General features: G+C 44.6%; 1 protein-coding gene across 6 annotated transcripts in view; it reads left to right on the top strand.

Moving 5' to 3' along the window:
* Positions 1–22,252, top strand: part of ETS1 (ETS proto-oncogene 1, transcription factor) — a 134,873-nt gene that overhangs the window by 44,378 nt on the left and 68,243 nt on the right.

Genomic DNA, 22,252 nt, shown 5'->3' with positions numbered 1-22,252 from the left:
GGCCAAGGATCGAACCTGAATCCTCATGGATGCTAGTCAGATTTGTTTCCACTGAGCCATGATGGGAACTCTTTTTTTTAAAAAAAATTTTTTAAAGTTTTATTGATATATAGTTGATTTACAAGACTGTGAAAATTTCTGCTGTACAACCAAGTGATTCAATGATATCTATACACATATCCATTCTCTCTCAGATTCTTTTCCCACATGGATTATCATAGATTATCGGGTAGAATTCCCTGTGCTGTACAGCAGGTCTCCCCTGGCCGATCATTCCATATAGCACAGTGGGCATATGCCAATCCTAAACCCCCAACACATCCCCCCCACCACTTGCCCCCTTTGGTAACCATAAGTTTGTTCAACTGGCTTAATTTTTTTTGCCTTTTGTCTTTTGTCTATTTAGGGCCCTGCGGAGGCAAGTGGAGGTTCCCAGGCTAGGGGCTGAATCGGAGCTGTAGCTGCTGGCCTACATCACAGCCACAGCAATGGCAGGATCCAAGCCTTGTCTTCAACCTATACCACAGCTCATGGCAATGCCAGATCCTTAACTCACTGAGCAAGGCCAGGGATCAAACCCGCAACCTCATGGTCGAATTCATTAACCACTGAGCCAACTCCTCTTTTTTTTTTTTATTAAATTGAAGTATAGTGGATCTCCAATGTTCTGTTATTTTCAGCTGCATGGCACCATGATTCTTTTTCAGATTCTTTTCCCTTAGAGGTTATTACAAAATACTGAGTATAGCTCCCCATGCTATACCGTAGGTCCCTGTTGGTTATCAATTTTGTGTATAGTAGTGTGTATATGGTAATCCCAAACTCCCAATTTCCTCCCACTACCCACCCACTTCCCACTTTCCCCTTTGGGAACCACAAGTTTGTTTTCTATGTCTTCAGCCACTGATTTTTGTCTTCCCTGTTATCTACATGCACCTTGAGAATAGGACTTTGTCCTTGTCATGGTCCTAGTACCTGGCAGAGGGCCTGAACTGTCACAGGTACTCGGTTAAGGTCTGTTGGGTGAACAGCGTTATTAAATTAATTTGTCAGGGAGATCGTGAAATCTACCCAGCAATTCCATCAATAAATTCAAAAATAGCCACAAAACCCCCAAGCCCCTTCAAAACAAAACCCCGGATGGTCCCAGAAAGCTCTTTGGGTTTCGGCTCCTCTCCTTCCTAAGGCCAAGGGACTTTATCATTTTGTTCCCATGTCCCCAGTGCTTAGGCCAGTATTTGCCATGGAGCAGAAGATGTGACCAGTATCTCCATCCTGGTCGTCGGATGCTTCGTAGCTTGGGTTAGGTTGGTTGGTGGCTGGGTCCTCAGTTGGATCAGAAGTAATTCAGGGTCTGGGACTGGTTTAGGGTCTCAGATTGCCTTGGTTAGAGCCCCTTTCTTCTGTCCTTTGTCCCTCAGCACAAACTTATGGAGCTCTTACTCTCCAGGGGATGTTGGGGCCATGAAGTAGGGTGGTACATTCATCCCTAAGGAGCATCACATAGCCCAGGTGGGGAGCTACCCTGTCAGGTGAGCCCTGGAGGGTGAGATGATAAGGACAGTATTTCTGCTGCAGATTCCAGGTAAGGAGAGGCCAACCCAGCCGGGCTCCCCCGTGGCCTCTTTCCAAATGGTGTGAAAGGGAAGGTGGGGGGAGGGCGTCTCGAGGACCATTCATTTGTCCAAACTTGGTCAGCAGAACAGGACAGAGAGTGGGATCTGAACAGGGGCTGTTTTACTGATGTTTAGAGTAGTGGCCCCTTGCTCTGCTTTATGTATCCTGGCTCCTTGTTATTCTTTCCTCCTTTCCCCGTGTTGATTTTCACCTCCCGGGCCCTGCTCCGCCTGCCTCCAAAGATGAGTTTACCCTCCACTCGTGGCTCCCAACCTGAGTGAGACGTTCCATTCCCTGGGCCTGCTGCTCCTCACTTCATTAGCCTCGCTGATGTTTATAAAGCCAGGAGATAATATTTTTAGGTTCCATTTGGAGTTTCCCGGGCAGCCTCTCTTTAAGCCACTTAGGAAGTTTAGAAAAGAAAGGTCACGGAAATGTTAGATGTTTTTCCACAGGACTTCGGTTAAGCAAATGGTCTTGGGATGATGTTCACAGACTCCACTGGACAGACTTTCCTGGGTGATTGGAAAGTCTTTCTCTTTTATTTGTCTTGATTCACCACTGAAAAAGCAGAGGGTTTTTTTTTTTTTTATGCAACGTTATTGAAATCAGCATGACTGAGATATAATTCTTATACTATCCATGCACCCATTTAAAAGTGTACAGTTTAAGGTTTTAAAATATCTTTACAGTCCTGCACAATCATCGCCATAATTTATCTGTCCCCCCAAAAAAGATTTTCACATGAATTAGCAGCCAATCCCATTCTCCCACACCCTAGTAACCGCTGGTCTAATTTTGTCTTATAAGTTTACCCTTTCTGAACTTCTCTTATAAGTGGAGTAAAATAATATGGGAGCTTTTGTAATTAACATCTTTCAAGGTTCATCCATGGTGTAATTCATTTTTTTTTAATCAGAAAATACTATTTTATGATATGGATATGCCATATCCATTATTTATTTATCCATCATTTGGTGAATATTTGAGTTGGTTTCATTTTGTTATAAATGATCTTGCTATGAGCATTCATGTGTAGGTTTTTGTGTGAATATGTTTTTGTCTCTTTTGAATTTATGCCTAAAAGTGGAATTGATGGTAACTCTATATTTAACTATTTGTGGAACTGACAAACTGTTTTCCAAACTGGCTGCCCCAGTTTACATTCCCACCAGCGTTGTACGAGTGTTCCAGTGATGACATAACCTCACCTAGACGTGTTATTGTCTCTCTTTCTGCTAGATCTCATAGTGGTGGACATGAATTATCTCATTGTGGTTTTGATGTGTGTTTCCTTATGATGAATCACCTTGTGCGTTTTTTCATATGCTTATTGGCCATTTGTCTATTTTCTTTGGAGAAATGTCTATCCAAATCTTTGCCTATTTATATATATATATCTTTGCAAATATTTTCTCCACTAATATAAATCGTCTTTTTACTTTCTTGACATTATAGTTTGCAGCACAGAGGTCTTTAGCTATGATTATCCCAATTTATCTATTTTGTTTGTTTCATTTTGTTGTTTTTTGTGCTTTTGGTGTCATATTTAAGACATCACTGTCTAATGAAGGATTATGAAGATTTCTGCCTTCTCGTGAGAGTTTTATAGCTTTAGCTCTTAGATTTAGATCTAGGATCACTTTGAGTTATTTTTTGTGTGTGGTATGAATAAGAGATCCAATTTTTTTTCCTTTGCATGTGTATATCTTATTGTCCCAACACTATTTTTTTTTTTTTTTTTTTGTCTTTTTGCCATTTCTTGGGCCACTCCCGTGGCATATGGAGGTTCCTGGGATAGGGGTCGAATCAGAGCTGTAGCCACCGGCCCACGCCAGAGCCACAGCAACACGGGATCCAAGCTGAGTCTGCGACCTACACCACAGCTCACAGCAATGCCAGATTCTTGACCCACTGAGCAAGGCGAGGGATTGAACCTGCAACCTCATGGTTCTTAGTTGGATTCGTTAACCACTGAGCCACGACGGGAACTCCTGTCCCAACACTATTTGTTAAAAGATTTTTCTTTTCTCACTGTCTTGGCCCTCTTATAAACAGATATTTTTAAATGCATAGGCCACCTATACTTAAGAACTGTTATCTTAATCTGTGGCATAAATAATAATGTGTATTAAGTGGCTCTTCAACATGGCATTCTGATAAATGGGTATTTGGGGTTGAGATTCTAAGTCTCATTTGCAATGGGAATTTTTTGAATCTGAAAAATACCCCCAAATTGCCATTTACTGTTATTTTGAGCCAGATGCTCTTAAATATTTTGCATATATTATCTTATTTAAATCTTACCAAAACAGCCTGTGAGTCATTATTAGCTGCATTTCATAGATAAAGAAGCTGAGCTTTTACATAATTAAAGTAACTTGCTCAAAGTTACATCATTAGTGAGTTACAGACCCTGAATTTGAGCTCAGGTCAGCCTGATTCATTAGCCTAGTATTCAATACCATGCTGAGACTTGATCACGTTATATGACATAATAGTAACCAGGAATAGGAAACAGAAAGCAGCCACTACGTGTGCAATTTGTGAAGAATGCAAAATCGGAACATCCAGTTATACTAAACGACTATCAGTTTCCTCATATCTAAATAGGAACGTGGGAGTTCCCCTTGTGGCTCAGTGGAAACAAACGTGACTAGTATCCATGAGGATGGAGGTTCGATCCCTGGCTTCGCTCAGTGGGTTGGGGATCTGATGTTGCCGTGAGCTGTACTGTGGGTTGCAGACGAGGCTTGGATCTGGCACTGCTGTGGCAGTGGCATAGGCCGGCAGCCGTAGCTCCGAATCGACCCCTAGCCTGGGAACTTCCATATGCCATGGAGGCCACCCTAAAAAGCAAAAATAAATAAATAAGTAAGTAAATAAATAAATAAATAGGCACCATCCCCTTACCTCCTATATTACAATTAAACCAAGACAAACAGTATTCAACTTTGAAGTTACTCCAGTGTATTTTTAACTCCAAGAAGAAAAAAAAAAAATCAGCAGACTTTTAAGGAAAAAGTCGTCATAATTTTATGAATTAGTTGTATAAATCTCAACTTCATGCAAATGTGCTTGCCAAGACATGGGCATCAGTATTTCATTTTCATCCTTTTTTGTCTTATCTTTCATAAGTTTCAAAGAAAGTCATCAAAAGTTGTCTGGAAAATATCCTGAATTTATAGGGTTTACCATACAAAAAATTTTTAATAAAATTGATATGTTCAATTGAGGAAGTAACAATTGATTACACTTTAGAAAAAAAAGAAAAAAATAGTAAAAAAAAAATTGATGCCCGTTCAATTCGGGCATCTTGAAAGGAATAACCACTGTGAAGCCAGGGGAGTGGAAATACATGTTATATTGGAGATGTCAGTACATAGAAATCAAGCCCCCACACCTCCCCCCATTTCTTTTGACTCTCTCCCTCCTTTCAGGTGCTCACTTGCCTGTGGTGAAGAATTTAGGGTCTGTGGCTTTACGACAATGGGATATTTCCCAGAAGGTACTGTTTGTGCTTTGGGAATGCCATGTCCTTCTTGTCATGGAGCCTCTGCTGGAACATGTTATTATAAAATCCCAACATACATATACAAATGGAAAAAAGCAATTATAAATATGTTTTGTGACCAGCTGCTCTTCTTTGTAACGCTTCCCCGCATTTTCCTGCTGCAGCTGTGAGGGAGATGTGAGGCAGTCTGAAGGTTATGAGTGCAGGAGTCTATTCCGTGTCAGTTTCCCTCGCCCCTTAGTTCCCATGGGAAGGGAGCTGACTGCTTCCTCCCTTTCCCTTAATCCCCAGTCCTGATCTCATTCCTCCTCTGGTTCATCCTTGAGCTCATGCAGATGCATCAGTTGGGGTCCTCCTACTGTATCTACTTCCCAGCGACAGTTTGGCTTCATTCTGTTCGGAGGGAGTGGAGATGGGTAGGAAGCGTTCATGGGCTTCTCTTCACCACACTGTGCCTTCCCTCCTTCTCCCCCTACACACGCTTGCTTGGTGGGAAAATTATGACTCAGCTGGTTTGTGATACGTCAGTGATAAAAGGTCTAATAAGAAATCCAGCAAATGATGACAGAAGACTTGGCAGGAGAAAACCACAGTTGAAAGTCTCCAAGTGGTCGGGGAGAGGAACTTGGGACACAGGAATATTTAAGAGTTGCGTGAATGTGTGCCGTCAGTATTTTGCACAGCTGACTTGGATCAGGGCACGCTAATTTGGAGCGTCTTTATCCCCTGGACTTGTGCTGCATGCTAAGCGCTGGGAGGCTTGTCATCCTCCTGGACATTTCTCCTAGACTGTGAGATGATGTGGATGGAAATGAACTTCCAGGCTATACAGGGTAAAACGCGGCTGATCTTCCAATCAGAGGAAAGGAGCCATGTTAACTCACATTTAGTTCCAAGGATTTAAAAAGGATTTAAAATGATCCAAACTGCATGAAGAGAGTGTGAAAGGGAGGTTTCCTAATTGCTCTTCTAAGGGATCCCTTTTGCAGAATTACATGGCCGGCCTACCCTCAAGTCCTTGCTTACATAACCTGCTAACTATCAACACAGCTATTCCCTACAGTCAATTCCAGGCACTTCCTGGTCCTAATGAGAGGTTTCTTATGTGTCTTGATTTGTCTATATTATGCTTTTTAATATGCCTCCAAACCACATTTGGATTTAGAAAGCAGCTATTGCTATTACACATAATGTGCGCTATTTTCTAACCTTAATAATAGTGTGTTACCCACTGTATTTAATTCTCGTACCCAACATCTCCATGACAGTACTCATATTTACAATACGTGTTTCTGATCTTGTGTTTCTACTGTTTGATTAAAGTGCACTAATTATATATCTCTAAATCTGATATTTCTATTTGATTAATACTATGGCGTTCACTCCTCCATTCATTTCTGATCATTCTTCTCTTTCTGCCATGTTTTCGATGTATCTTTGTTGTTAACAGTTTATTTCTGCCTCAGAGTTTATTTGATCTGTCCTCAATAAATTAACAGGTGTGATTTTTACAGGCTCCACGCTCAATGGCTGCTTTGTATTCATACCAGGGCGTCCTTGAAGAGGAAGATCTATATAAAAATGTATATCTGTTTGTCTTCATTTATAATCCTACTTTCTGCATAACTTCGAGGTCTTGGATGAGTTCCTCAATGCCAGATCTAAAAATGGAGGCGTACCATGAAAGGCAAGAAATAAAGAGCTTATTGCCAGCCAGAATCTAATTTTACAGCTTTCAATCCATTATGATCATTAGTAAGGGGGTATTCCACTTGAGCAAGCGGAGGCTTGCCAGCACAAAGTGGCTGCCAAATGAGTGGCAGCGTTATCTCCTGGGATCTCAGGTTGGAAATTCTGTACTCCTTTGCTGATATGATTCCTTATTGCTTCAAGATGGCATCTTCCTCTCTTTATATGCCTTGCTCTCCTCTCCATAGAAGGCACCCTCACATATTAGAAAAACACATCTCTCTAAACATTGAGATTGTGATGGTATAAGAACAAGGGTGGAATTGACCCCAAATGTCATGATGCGTGGAAGTTAATTTATACATGACCCGTTGGGGAAGGTCTTTTGCTTTGCTGTAAGGCTTTGTTTTAGGGATGGGAATCATTCAATGACTTCGGCTGTTTTCAGATATTTGTGGATTTGGCAGAGTTCAAAATCTGCTTTGCCAAGTGCTTTAATTTTTTTTTTTTTTTTTTTTTTTTTGGTTACTGCTAATTTTAAGGCCCATGAGTATTTCATGGGAAACTTAAATCCTATACAGGATTACTTTATAATTTAGTCATCCACTCATCTGTATGGGACATCCAAGAAGACTGGTGAGTCTTCTTAAAAACACTTGGAAGGAGGAGTTCCCTTGTGGTGCAGTGGGTTAAAGATCTAGTGTTGTCATTGCAGTGGCTCCAGCCACTGCCGTGATGCAGGTTTGATTCCTGGCCCAGGAACTTCTGCATGCCCTGGGTGTGGCCGAACAAACACACACAAACACTTGAAAGGAAAGGTTTGGATTGTTTAATGATTAAATGAGCTACAAATCTCAAAGACTGGAGTTGGTTTGAAAAGTGAAGCGCTAGGAGTTCCTGTTGTGGTGCAGCAGAAATGAATCCAACTAGGAACCACGAGGTTGTGGGTTCCATCCCTGGCCTTGCTCAGTGGGTTAAGGATCTGGCGTTGCTGTTATCTGTGGCGTAGACTGGCTGCTGTAGCTCTGATTTGACCCCTAGCCTGGGAACCTCTGTATGCTATGACTGCGGCCCTAAAAAGACCAAAAAAAAAAAAGTGAAGCTCTAGAACTATTAAACAACTTTAGAAAATGGCTGGCCTGGTCTCCTTCCACTGTTTTTTTTTGTTTTTTTTTTTTTAAATATACATAATGATTTTTATTTTTTTCCATTATAGCTGGTTTACAGTGTTCTGTCAATTTTCTGCTGTACAGCAAGATGACCCAGTTACACATACATGTACATACACATTCTTTTTTCTCACATTATCATGCTCCATCATAAGTGACCAGATCTTTCCATTTTATAATTGAAAAATTTTTGTATCTATAAAGTGTGTGTGTGTGTGTGTGTGTGAGGCTGGACGATTTCAAAGGGAGCGGGAACCATGTCACAACAATGCCCTTTTCCAGGTACGGAGAGCTGGCTATAGTGGAGCTAGAAGTGGGCCTGATTTTACCATCTTAGATCACTTTTACCATCAATTTCCAGGTTCATCCCTCCATTTATTCATCATTTCATACATGTAGTCATTTACTCAATTATCTATTCTTTCCACATTTATGAAGCATTTACCTTGTCCCTAGGTCCAAGTCACTGTATTTTAAGCTGGAAAATGAAATATGAGTAGAATCTGGTTGGGCTATGGTTTTATTAAGGCAAGTAGCAAGGCTCAAGCAGAAGCCCTGAGGCTCTGATTTGAAGGCATTAAAATTTGAATAGAATCTGGTTGGGCTAAGATTATTTTAAAGCAGGTAGTGGAGTTCCCGTCATGGCGCAGTGGTTAACGAATCCGACTAGGAACCATGAGGTTGCAGGTTCGGTCCCTGCCCTTGCTCAGTGGGTTAAGGATTTGGCATTGCCGTGAGCTGTGGTGTAGGTCGCAGATGCGGCTCGGATTCCGCATTGCTGTGGCTCTGGTGTAGGCCGGTGGCTACAGCTCCGATTGGACCCCTAGCCTGGGAATCTCCATATGCCGCAGGAGTGGCCCAAGAAATAGCAAAAAGACAAAAAAAAAAAAAAAAAAGCAGGTAGTAAGGCTCAAGCAGAAGCCTTGACTTGAAGGCAGTTAGTGATGAGAATACAATGGAGGAAGTGCCTGATTTTATCCTGAAGACCTAGGAAACCTTCGGGGTGATGAGAGGTGTGGGGGATGTGGGGTGAGTGCGCTGTTTGGTGCTGTTCTTGATGGATGTGGTGGGGTGGGGGGCAGGTGGACCAGGACCTTCCAGAAAGGGAAAGGCCTGCAAAACACACAAAACAGTGAAGCACGAGGACATGTTCAAGGGATTCCAGCAAGTCCAGGATTGTTGGAGAGCAGGGTCCCTCGGGGGAAAGAAGGTGGAACGGAGCTGAAAGATGGGCAGGTGGCCAGTTCGGGTCATTTGGGCTATGCTTGGATTTCATCTGATTAGCAGTCAGAGTCTTTGAAGGAATTTGTTATTTCTACATCATGTCAAAAAAAATGGGTTGAAATGTTCTATCTCATCTCTGCTTTTCCAAGAAGCTTGTGCTTCTCTTTTACACAGGTCTGGGCAGGGGGCAGCCCATGCCCTCTTGGCTGCGTCTCCCCCAGGCTCTTCTACTTCCGTGGAAAGTCCTTAAGAGAAGCCCTACTGTTGGGGTCGCAGCAGCCCTTTCAGAATGTCCTGTGGATGGATTACCACCAAAGAGTTTATGTTGTGACAGACATATTGCCTTCCCCAATCATTTATTTGCAAAATAGTACTGGATTTGTTTGTTCCTTTAAGCTGGAGATGATCCAGGTTTGAGCCCTGAACGAATATGGAGCAGGAAGGCTCTAAGGAACCCAACGATGACGCCCATGAGGTGGCTTTTCAAAGGTCAGTGATTGGCGATGGGGAACTAGAAGAAGTGGCACATTAGCTAGTCTCTGGGTCCTTTGCTCTGGAGGGAGGAAAGCTAATCAGCAGACCTGCATGGGGAGAGAGGCGTGTTATTTAATTAGCTTTACAATGGGCTGACTTGAAGGCACGTGGTGGTTTTAATAGAGGGAGATAGATGTCCTTTTTTGCAGGGCTAATTGTTGGGAAAAAGCAAGGTCTTTGTTCAGGCCCAGCATGAGGGCTCTGATCTCTTGGAGCCTAGGGCTGCCCCTGCTTATAATTTTAGACAGAGCTATTCAAGGCTGCTCTGTAGAGAAAAGAAGAACAAGAACTGTATTGTGTAGGCAGGACCCGTGCCCAAACCTCCCCAAAGTCACTAGGAAAAAAAAAAAAAGGAGAGTGAGAGGACCCAGCCATGGGCACTTTAGAGTATTTCCCCATCATTTATTTGCCATGGTTGTTGGAAAGGGCAAAGCTACATTTTACTCAATGTGGAGCTGAGGTGGGGTGACTTAACTAAACACTCTCAGAAATCCAATTAAGTCCCCATTCCCAATGAAATGGCATTAGTCTTGCCAAATGGAGCAGGCAACCAGGGAGGAGACTCTGTGTGTTCCAGGCTGCCAGCCTTCATGGCTAGATGCCAGGCACTGGCAGTGCCAGAATACAAAGTAGGTAGCGGATACCCCTGCATAGCAAAATCGGTGTGGCTGACTGGCGGCAGGAGGGGGATGATGGGAGGGGCTAGGCGGGAGACCCTAATTTAGGGTTCAGCTGGTCGGCACAGGAGGGACACAAGCAAGTGAAACACTTCATCCGGACTCCAGGAGGCAAGTCCAAGCTGGGAGCGGGTGGGGGTGCCATGTGGGTCCAGAATTCTGTAACCAATAGGCATGCCTATGGCACAGTTGGAGATGGTTTTGTTTGTTTGTTTGTTTGTTTTTTGTCTTTTTGCTATTTCTTGGGCCCGCTCATGCGGCATATGGAGGTTCCCAGGCTAGAGGTCAAATCGGAGCTGTAGCTACCAGCCTATGCCAGAGCCACAGAAACACGGGATCCGAGCCGCCTCTGCAACCTACACCACAGCTCACGGCAACACCAGATCCTTAACCCACTGAGCAAGGCCAGGGATCGAACCCACAACCTCATGGTTCCTAGTAGGATTCATTAACCACTGAGCCATGATGGGAACTCCCTGGAGATGGTTAGAGGTTCAGGTTTACAGCCCAAGTCAGGTTGTTGGAGAACTTCAGGCTGTCAGAAATAAGATGAGATGACATAAGAAGAGACTAACGTGAAGTGAAGGCAACAGCATTCTGCTTCAAGGTGGGAGTAGTTTGGGAAATGCCTCAAACAGTACTGGAAAGAAAATCATGGACTTGGAGACTGGACTTGTGGTTGCCAAGGGGAAGGGGGAGGGAATGGGGTGGATTGGGAGCTTGGGGTTAATAGATGCAAACTATTGCCTTTGGAATGGATTAGCAACGAGATCCTGCTGCGTAGCACTGAGAACTATGGCTAGTCACTTATGATAGAGCATGATAACGGGAGAAAAAAGAATGTGTACATACACGTATGTGCAACTGGGTTACCATGCTGTATGGTAGAAAAAAAATTGCATTGGGGAAATAACAATAAAAAAAAACCGTACTGGAGAGTGTGTGTAGGATTCTAAGTTAGTGACCAGCTCTGAAGCCACGCAGTAATGCCATTGGCTGGGAGTCTTGTATTGCTCAGTTTGTATAAAATCACTGAATCAAACCTCCAACCCAGAGTGAGCAGAACCCCGTACTGGAAGGAGTTCTTGAGGGTGTATGTTCCTCTCTACACTCCTAGTGTGCGATGTAGCCATGACTGTATGTTTAGAACGTTCCTTAACCATGTTTCACGTCTCTGTCACAGGAGAACCAACCCCCTTTCATCCAAGGGGCTGGGGTCTGGATCTGCGTGATTTGCACAGTCAGAGTTAAAGTTATCTTTATTATTATGTTATGACTTTAATGGGATCACCATGTCCCCCATCTCTTTGTGAGCGCACTCCATGCCACAGCTTGCATTAACTTCCATGAGAATTTTATGGGAGTTCCCTGGTGGCTCAGTGGGTAAAGGATCCGGCATTGTCACTGCTGTGGCTCAGGGAACTGCGGTGGCTTGGGTTCAATCCCTTGGCCTGGGAACTTCTGCTTGCTGTGGGCACGGCCAAAAAAAATTATGGTCATCAAAGCCAAAGCCACGATTCTGCTTTTGTCAATGAATAATACAGTGAAATGTTTTTGAGGGCTCATTCTTCGTTAGACATAGTGCATGTGACTTGGCACATGTTTATTCCATAGTCATATCCACTCCATGAACTGCACACTGCGATCAGCTCCATTCTATAGATGAGGCTTTTGGAGGCCAGGGGACAGAGAGTTAGAGAGTGGCCAGGCTGGCTCGCACTCTTGTCTATATGTTGCCAAACTTGTGTTTGTACTCACTCTACTCCACTGCCTCCTCAGTTATTTTAGAGTTCAAGTGCATTCCTTGTAGTTAGGAAACCAAAGCCTGAGAGTTGATCTGGTAAAAAGAAAACCTGCAGGACTCTGTAGGGGCTATTTGGAAGCAGGGACATTTATTTGGAGTTGTGTCCTTACCTCCACCCCTCAGTTCTGGTTCAGTTCAATTAAAAAAAAAAAAAAAATCTCCAGGAGAGAAAATGTTAGCTTGCTAAAAATGAGGAGTACGTGGATGCTGGGTCCTTCCTGGATCTGGAAGGGTTGTTGCCAGCCATCTGGTCTCTTTCAGTGCTTGGAATTCCCTGAAAGAAAAGTCCGTAATCTTTTAGATTTTTAAAAATTCTGAACATTATTGAGAATTTTTAATTCCTGGAAAGGGCTCTCTCCTGGGAACCTGCCACAAGAGAAGCAACCGCCGTTTGCCTTTCCTCCCACAGTCTGCTGCCAGCTCCATCCAGCTGGCCCGCCCACCTCCCTCCCCAGCCGGTCCCTTGTGGTCCTTCCACCCAAAGCCTTTCTGTGATGAAGTCTTTCAAGATGGTTTCCTCGTCTGGGGAGAACACATGTTTCTGATCCATCTGATGAAATACATTTCCATTAAGAAATAATTTCTCTGTTTTCCACTTTCTTCCTTCTCCACCTTACCTATCATGACCTATCATTTCAAGCCCTGAAGGCTTGAAAGGGCTTCCCTGGCCCCGACTGATTACATGGCGCCTTCGTGCACGTCACACATGCGGGATGTGCCTCTCGCCTCCTCATCAGCTCGGAGGAAGAAAGGTTTTCGTTGTACAGGAGCCAATCCAGATAGATGAGATGTGAGCCGGGGTCTGCTCCACTTCATGCGTCATCGCCGGGACCATCCACTGCATTCTGACTCCTTGGCGAGGGGTGAGGCAATGTGCAGAGTGCGCCCAGCTGGCCTCTTGTAAATTAAAGAAGCCTTCATCTCTTTGACCCCGAAGAACAGAGAATTAAATGCGAGCTGTAATCCTGGAGAAGTTGACATATCCCTTCTTGAGGTTGTTTTTCAACTGTCAACTTTCTGTCAGTGGCATATTTGGTGCTCGGTACACTCTAAATATGACTAATTACTCTGGCCACCCGAGAGTTGTTTTTATGGACTTATGTTCCTGCATGTTTATGAAACTCAGATTCTGTGCACATTTTTTTCAGGACTGTACACATTCAAAAAGAGATTTGAAACAGCAAAGGACTTTAAAAAGGGCTCTGCTGTCTACTTCCTCTGTTTCTAGGGTTAGCATTGGCAAATGGAGGATCTGAACAGTCTTTTTTTTTTAATGGCCGCACCAGTGGTATATGAAAGTTCCCCGGGGCCAGGGATTGAATCCAAGCCACAGCTGCCACCGGATCCTTTAACCCACTTTGCTGGGCCAGGGGTCGAACCCACACCTCCATAGCAACCCAAGCCACTGGTTCGGCTTCTTCACCCTTTCACCACAGTGGGAACTCCTGGTATAGAGTCACTTGGACACAGGGACATTGGGTTGAAGGATGCTTAAGGTAAGATAAGAAGAAATTCCTGAGTAAGATACTGGTAAATGCCAGCCTCACCTCACAGACTATTATGCTCTTTCCTGGCTAGTATGATGTTCTCAGTGTGACACGTTCTGTGTTTTCTTGGGCCAATGATGTGGAACTAGGTCTGGAGGAAGTGATGTAAAATTATGTGTGTTCCTGATTCTCATCACCGCTTAGCAGCAATGGTCGACCCTAACCAAACACATATTTCCTTGGTTTCTGTGGTTTCAAATCAGTCTGCTTTTCTTTCTTTCCTTTTTTTTTTTTTTTGCTTTTTGGCTTTTTAGCGCCACTCCCATGGGATATGGAAGTTCCCAGGCTAGGGGCTGAATCGGAGCTGTACCCTCTGGCCTGCTGCCACAGCCACAGCCATGCCAGATCCTCAACCCAACGAGCGAGGCCAGGGCTCCAACCCGCATCCTCATGGATACTAGGCTGGGTTCACCACTGTTGAGCCATGACAGGAACTCCCCAGTCTGGTTTTCCATTGCAACATTTCCATTATCTATCAGCAAGTATAAGTAATTAAGGGCACAAAGGTGTCGCCTGCCAGGGTCCAGCCATTGAGAGAGGTTAGGTCTTCTTTACCTGTCCTTGTGCCACCTGCTAGGTGGTAGCATCTTCGTGGGCATTCCTTGCCCTTTCCCTTCCCATTTCCTCCCCATCCATCCCCATCCTCACTGGAGGGGTTGCCTACAGCATGGGCAAACAAATTTTAAAAATGCATAGCTTCTGGGGACCTGAAAAGTTAGAGTCAATTTGAGAAGATAGGGGGGATTTGGAATAGGCATTGGATTCCAGATAAAGGGTTTAACTATTCTTTCTCACAAAGATGGAGAAAATTGGGTCCATTTCATACATTATTCTCCTAGCTCATGAATAACAGATAGATCGATCCCACATCTTACCTTCGGAATAATCAGTGACACAAAAGATTCAACTTAACAGTTCAGAAATTCCCGAAGACTGCTACTGACAGTTTGAACAGTCTGCTGTGTAAACGTTCAGATGGCAACCAAACAACTGATTTACTTTGTGGTAAGCCAAGTGCCATTTTCACACAAGAAATGATACCTGTCTGCACACAGATGAAAAATAAAATGAGTATGGTGACCTTAAGCAACATTTTCCATGAAGGGCATGGAAGGCAGGTGTGAGAAGAGCAGAGGAAAACTTATCAAAGACTTTTTCAGTTGGAAAAGAGTCACCTTGTTTAACTTCACATTAGACCAAAAAAGTAAAAAAAATTAAAAACCCCTGATATTTCAGTGCAAGAGACACATTTGGAATTAGGATGTTATTTGTTCATTAATTAAATAATGTGCATACTTGATTGAGCTCCTATAGTCTTGCGCAGAGTTGAGCACCAAAGATATGACAGAAACTACGCACTGCCTTTGGAGAGCACAGGAGGCAGACGTGCAGATTTAGATATTCGCCTAGGGTGTGCTCCCACTGCTGAACCAAAGGGGGACCTTGTGGGGATGGGGAGGAAAATTCTTTATATATAGAAACTGTCCAGGCCAAGGAAACAATGAGAAATGCACTCTCAAACCTCTGTGTTTGGTATAGATTTTCAGTTTGACCTGCCTTTGCCGCCTCTGTGCCCATGCCCCAGGGATCCTTCCGTGCCCATGCCCCAGGGATCCTTCCGGGACCATGCCCCAGGGATCCTTCCGCGACCACCTCTGGGGATCCTTCCGCCTACATTTTGCTCTGACTCCTTTGCAGCTCTTCCAGCTTGAGGTCTTCCTATTGATTTGTATTAGTGTTGTTCCTTGATCGTTGGCCATGGAGGTTCATGAAATTGGCTCTGTGAAGGTACTGGATACATTCACTTTGGAATCTTGAAGATCTAAGTCCCAGAAAGACAAGGACATAGACTGAATCCCTGGGATCTATTCCTCATGTTCCGCCTCCCAGTCCTTCCACTGTTCTCGGCAAAGGTCCCCTCTCCTGTTTCCATCTGTACCGCCTTCCCCTTTCCCCTCAGAGCTATTTCTCTGTTCAGAGTGCTCTCTGCTGCCTCTGCCTAACTTCCAGCCCCAAGAGCCGGATGGAGGAATTCTCCACCCCACCTCTGCTCCTTCCTCTCTCAGGTGGTGAGTGCTGGTCCTCTGGGGTAATTGACTTGGTGTTTCAAAATGAAAAGGGGAAAAGAAAGGGGAAGATTCCACAATGAAATTATCTTAATTTGAGATTCAGACCACAACTGCAAAGAACATCTGTTTTGAAGTCTGGTGTTGTCTTTGTAACCCAAGAGAAAAGCAGGGTGAGATCAGAGGAAGGCCTTAGCCTTCCACCAGAGGAAGCCACCTGCAGCCTGGGGAGGGGGCTGGGATCCTGTGCTCCGAGGCTTCTGAGCTCCCTGCTGGGAGCTTGGGTCTCTGCTTCTGCCATGTTATTAAGGACCATGTAGATTCCCCTGTCATTTGTGCTAATGCCATTATCCCTTGACCTCTTCCAGAGGCCAATTTAGGACAACTTGAATTGGAATTCAAATACAGGATACCCAGAGGCTCATGGGGTAGCTTGTAATCTGCACGATCCAAGCCCAGGAAGGAGGAAAAAAAAAAATCCCAAGAAATGAGCTCAGTTCGCCTGGAGGAAGCATGCTGACCATGGTGGGGACGGAGCCTTGGACCCTACGCCGGGCAGCACCTTACCTCCTTCTGGCATGAGCAGAGCCTGGGCTGCTGCCGAAGGAATACGTGATGTCTGAACGGGTAGATTTTAAAATGTCGCTTGCTCCGTGGATGCAGCCCATCCATCCCACATTGTTGGGGCTGCAGATGCAGCTGAATGGTTCATAATTACAGTCTAAAGAAACTGCAGACGGCAATAGAGCCAACCCAGACCCTTTCTCTCCTTACAGCCCACGCCAAGCTCTCCCCTAGGGGGAATGCTAGTGTGGTTAGCCTGTAGTGTGCTTGCCCAGAGACAGCGTCTGGTGCAGAGGAGCTTGATAGATTTCTAGAAACTGAGAATTCTAGGCATCACCTATCTGTTCCCCTGTACATTGTATCCTCCTTTATTTCTCAAGAGCGTCTGAGAACAGGCCAAGCTGAATGGCAGTGATTTCCCCAGCAGCGTGCTATCCATGCAGCCCAAGGTGATGCCTGGAGAAGAGCTGTGATCAGGAGATCCCCTTCTAGAACCGCTGCTGTCTTTTCCGGGCTGCATGGCCTTGGGCAGAATGACTTACTCTCTGAGTCACTTTTTCCTTCTGGAAAGAGGAGGGCAGGACTTGCCTGTCTCTATGAGATTCTATCCACCTCGAACATGTGACGAAGCCAAGACCTAAGGTTGTGTCTGCAAAGAGGCACTCCAAAGGTGATCTTCTGTCTGAATTTGAAATGTAGCTTTTCTGTGACTTTTATTTATTTATTTATTTATTTTATTTTTGTCTTTTTAGGGCCGCACCAGTGGTATAATGGAGGTTCCCAGGCTAGGGGTCAAATCGGAGCTGGAGCTGCTGGCCTACACCACAGCCACGCCAGATCCAAGCCACGTCTGTGACCTACACCACAGCTCATGGCCATGCTGGATCTTGAAACCACTGAGCAAGGCCAGGGATTGAACCTGCGTCCTCATGGATGCTAGTCAGATTCGTTTCCGCTGAGCCACTCTGAGAACTCCTGATGTGTTTTATTTATTTATTTATTTTTATTTTTGTCTGTGACTCTTAAAACAAATACAAGTCTGCAGCTTTCTCTCCCAATCAGGTAGTGCTGGGATTTCTCAGGGGAGGCCAAAGCTGGGCAGGTTCCCACATCAGGACCTGAGGAAGGGGCTCGGGGAGATTTTTCAATTAGACATGATCACTGTCTGTCTCTCTCCAGAAGACAGCTCAGGCAAAGAGAGGATCCACGCCACTCCATAGAGAAGATTTTTATGTGGTGTCTCCGATGTCTTACCTTTTACTGGCTCTTAAGAGCAGTAACAATGATTTTAACTTTTTTTTTTTCTTTTTAGGGCCGCATCCACAGCATATGTAGGTTCCAGGCTAGGGGTCTAATCGGAACTACAGTTGCAAGCCTATGCCATAGTCACAGCAATGTAAGATCTGAGCCGCATCAGCGACTCATGGCACTCGTTGCCACAGCTCATGGCAACGCCGGATCCTTAACCCATTGAGGGAGGCCAGGGATTGAACCTGCAACCTCACGGTTCCTAGTTGGATTTGTTTCCGCTGTGCCATGATGGGAACTCCAACAGTGATTTAACTTTAATGGGGCTCTTTTTCTGAACTAGACACTGCACTAAATGCTTTGCATTCATTCTCTCATCAAATCCTTCCAAACAACCCGACTTTAAAACAGGGAGGAACGGAGGCTCAGGCTTATTCAGGTGTAGAAACGCAGCTGGTGAGTTGGTAGAGCTGGAATTCGAATCTGCCTTGTTCCAGAGCCTACATGACCCCATCCCATCTTGGTTTTATCATGGAGAGCTTTCCCAGGGCCAACAGGCCCCCAGTCCTCCCCTCGCCTCCCCACCCTCTCCTCCCGCTTCCCTCCTAACTTATCGCTCATTGTTTATTGTACCTTCTAAACAATAGTTAATGAGTCTGTATTACATGGTCCGGGAGAGCCAGGGGTGACTTTATTCCCTGAAACAGAGATGAGGCTGTGACACAAAAAGGTTAAGTGGCTTTGGTGAGGTCACAGAGGCAGCCCGCAGTCAGTGACAGCACAGCTCTGAGTCCCCACTTGGGTTCCTGAACTGACCCTAAGGCCTTTTGGCATCAGAGTTTAATTAAGAGAGTTCTTTTCATTTTCTCCAGTTTTCCATTTTATGGCAGCTCGATAATGGTAGATATGGAAGCCTCAGGCGTCTTCCTCCACCGCCCCCCACCCCACCGCCTTGTGCTTCTCAGGGACTCAACTTATCACAGAGAAACCACTTGCTTTAGAGTTAAGCTTTAGAAGCCTGTTGCTGTGTGCGCCGGGGACTGTTGCCTTTTTCTCAGAGAAAAACAACCACAAACGCAAAGCGGGCAGGTTGTTAATCGAGGCCTTTTTTTTTTTTTTTTTTTTCAATCTTACATTTGAACCAGTAAATCAACATCTGTGAGTCATAAACTTGTTCTGGATCAGCCGTTAGTGGTCTGAATGTTTTTGCACCTACCTCTAATAAAGCATATTTTAGCTCAAAACTCAGCGATTCTTCAGTTTGTTGACGTTCAAGATGCAGGAAATAGACAGATAACTTTTTGTAGCACACTCCTGGAGTGGGAGAGTCTCTTTTCCAGGATTGTTTAAAATTAGGTGTATTTTTATATTTCTTTCTTACTGAAGTTGGGGTGAAATTGAAGGAAGTGTATGAAAGAGCAAGTTTATGTTTTTTGCATTCTCTGTGTTTTTGAGGGAATTCTTGTAAAGATGTGACTGTTTCTTTGATATCACTAACATCTAACTTCTCACCCCGTCACTCAACTCCTGCTGTCTTTTCTTAACCCTTTTGACACGATGCTTCTAGTGTAAGGAGTTTCAGCAATTGCTGGATGTGATTCTCTTAAGTCTTAGGAACGTCTGAGAGCTCAAATCGGTTTTCTCCAAAGTGCAGGAGGTGCAGGCTGCTGCCTTACAAGCCAAAACAAAGTCGTTCTTTAGTTGGTTTTTCTTGAGTACCTTAAAAATCAGATGGAGTCTTTTTTTTTAAAAGTTCAACATCAAGCAAAACTGAATAATGTATTGTTTAGAGATACAGACATACACGGTAAAACAAAAATTTTTTTTCAGGACCACACCCTCAGCATATGGAAGTTCCTGGGCTGGGAATCAAATCTGAGCTGTCTCTATGCCACAGCTGTGGCAATGCTGGATCCTTAACCCCCTGCAGCTGGCTGGGGGAATCCAACTTGTATCTTAGCGGTGGACCGGAACTGCCGCAGAGACAAAGCCTGATGCTTAACCCACTGTGCCACAGTGGGAACTCCAAGAATTTTTTTTTTTTTTTTTTTTTTAAGACAAGGGAATTATAAACATCAAATTCAAGGTAGCATTTGCCTTTGGGAAGGAGAAATAGCCAGCTTCAAAGGTATTTGCTATATGGTATTTCTTGAGCTGGTGGTAGGCGCATGGGTTTTTATCTTTGTTATCCTTAAAAAAAAAAAAAAAAAAACAGATGTAGTTTTGAAACAACTTGCCCAAGGGGATGGAAGCCCAGGCTCAGCTGATTTTGTCTTGTTAGTCGGGAAACTGAGACACAAATGAAGCTGAGTGGACAAGAATGCTGGGCAATGGAGCTTTTACTCTGAGGTATGGGACAAAGGCCAGACTTGGGGCGAGCGGCTGACATGTCTTTAGTTCCTTTTCACAAGCCATAGTGTATCAAGCTCACGTAACCTTTGAATTAGAAAGCATTGGTGGCAAAGTAAAAGCCCCTGGTGACCAGGAAGTCTGGTCAACGCATGTTTATTGAGCATCTGCAATGTGTCAGTCCCTGGGCTAGGCACCGTGCTTTAGGACATGCTAAGTTAGAAATACCATCTGAAGTCAATAAGCACATTTAGAGAAAACTGCTTGTGTCCTGCAGAGAAAAAACATTTCATTTATCGAAACTGGTTAATCAAATGTGATCATTGCAGGCCTGATTGGATTATTAATATCCCAAATGCGTAAAAATATTCTAACGTGTCCCTTCTAAGTGGTCCTTGTCCTAAGGGACGTTTTAGCCAGATCCCAAGTTAGATGCACATTGTCTGATAACATCAATATTCACCACTGGCCTCGTGCAGGAGTAACTTTCCTGCTCTGTGGTGCCCCTGGCTGTTTCCCAAACCCAGTTCCCTAATTTGCACAGTCCAACTTTTGAAGCTTCTGTGCGTCAGGACTGAGTTTGAAAGGATGATTGACAAGTCGCGCTTGTCATCATTGAAGAATTAAAGGGATCAATTCCCCCTTTGCTGGAGTGGATAGTGTTTACGGATTCATCACAGTGGGGCTCTTTTAGTGTCTAATTTTGGGGGGTTTTAGCAGCCGTGTTTAGGCTAGCCTGGGGGAAAAAAGCCAAGGAACGGACCAAGGGGGAGAGACAGGACTTGCTCTGAGGAAGCTGTGTCTGAAATAGAATACTCACACCTGGACTGAAAAACACCAGCCTTTCCTTAATACAACAGCAGTAGAACAAAATTCCCCAAAGCAACTCTTGATTTGCACAGTTCTTTTGCTGATGTATTCCTAGCTGGTAATGCAGGATTGTTTCAAGATCCTTTGCTTTGCTGCCCATTTGGATGTGTAAATGTACAATCCATTCATTGGCTGGTTCTCCCAGCTTTCCCAGGATCAGACGGGTCTGTTCTTGTTGTCTGGGGCCACCGTGGCTTTCCCGAATCTTTTGGAAACACAGCTGGATGATAACAATCCTTCGAAAATTAGGATTATCACACGCAAATACTTTCCTCTGGTCACTGGAGGAAGGGCATAACCTCAAGTGTGAACCAGAAGCTGGAGATTTATTTCCTGTTCTTGGCTCTTTCCCTCCTTCGCTGTGGGAGACCTCTAAGTTTCTACTACTTCAAGGGGACAAAACTGGAATTAGATGACCGTAAGCCAGTGTGTTAAAACTTAGAGGCAGATGTTATAGTTACAGGCAAGGTGGGAGTTCAACATGTGCTTAAAAATCAGGAAACAGTATTAAAAATAGCTTTCTCTGAGGGTGTTCAGAAAGATTTATGTTTAATCTTTTTGTTCATCAAAGATAGATAGCAGTGCCCAACTCCAGCTGTACAGGTGTGTCTGTTTGCTCCTCTCTACTGGTTAATTTGTTAAAGAAGACCGATGAGCTCCACTTATGATAACCAATATGCCAGTGGTAGATCATCGATTATGCGGGATCCTGTTGTGGTATCTGAAGCGTCTGGACTTTGCAGATGGGAGAGGGGGCTGTGTACTGTGATTGTCATGGTTGCCCATGATGTACTCTGGATACTGGAAAGCACAGAGCCTCTGCATCACTAGATGGTGGTGATAATAAGGTGGTCGGTTTTCTCTAATAGAGGATAACCTGTCGAAGGAAAGACAAAACTTTGGCCAATGGTGACATGATTAGAGGAACAGAATTATAGTTCTCCCTTCCACCCAACCACCGCTGTAGGGAGCCTGGAAGCTTAAGGAAGCCCTTGACTTCATTCTAGTTTGGGGGCCCTGTTCTCCAGTCTCCCAGTAATACAGACGTTGAGACTCTGCTTTGGGGTCTCCAGGAGGCTGTCTTGGGCTTGATCCTTGTCCAGGGCAGCTTGTGAGTGCTGCCCCCATCATTTCTTAACTGATTTCTTACCCACGACACGGGTGGGCTCTGACGATCCTAAGGCTCCTTCAGGAACGGGGGTTCCTGAGTACCCAGCCTGAGTCCAATATTCTCAGAGCCCTTTGAGGACGCTGGCTTGGATCCCCAGAGCCTGCTCGCACGCACGCCCCTCCAGCCTCATGCCTCACGTCCTGTGTGTCAGTCTTTGTGAATGAATGATGGACACGCACTTGGAAAACTATGCCGCTCCTGGGAGGGGG

The sequence above is a fragment of the Sus scrofa genome, chromosome 9 (genome assembly GCF_054392235.1).
Source record: "Sus scrofa isolate SSC_HxYL_T2T_F1_AM1 chromosome 9, Sscrofa_HxYL_maternal_Yorkshire_Landrace_v2.0, whole genome shotgun sequence".
Classification (NCBI taxonomy): Eukaryota; Metazoa; Chordata; class Mammalia; order Artiodactyla; family Suidae; genus Sus; species Sus scrofa.
Note: the sequence above shows the minus strand (reverse complement) of the source record. Positions and strands in the feature narration are given on the sequence as shown.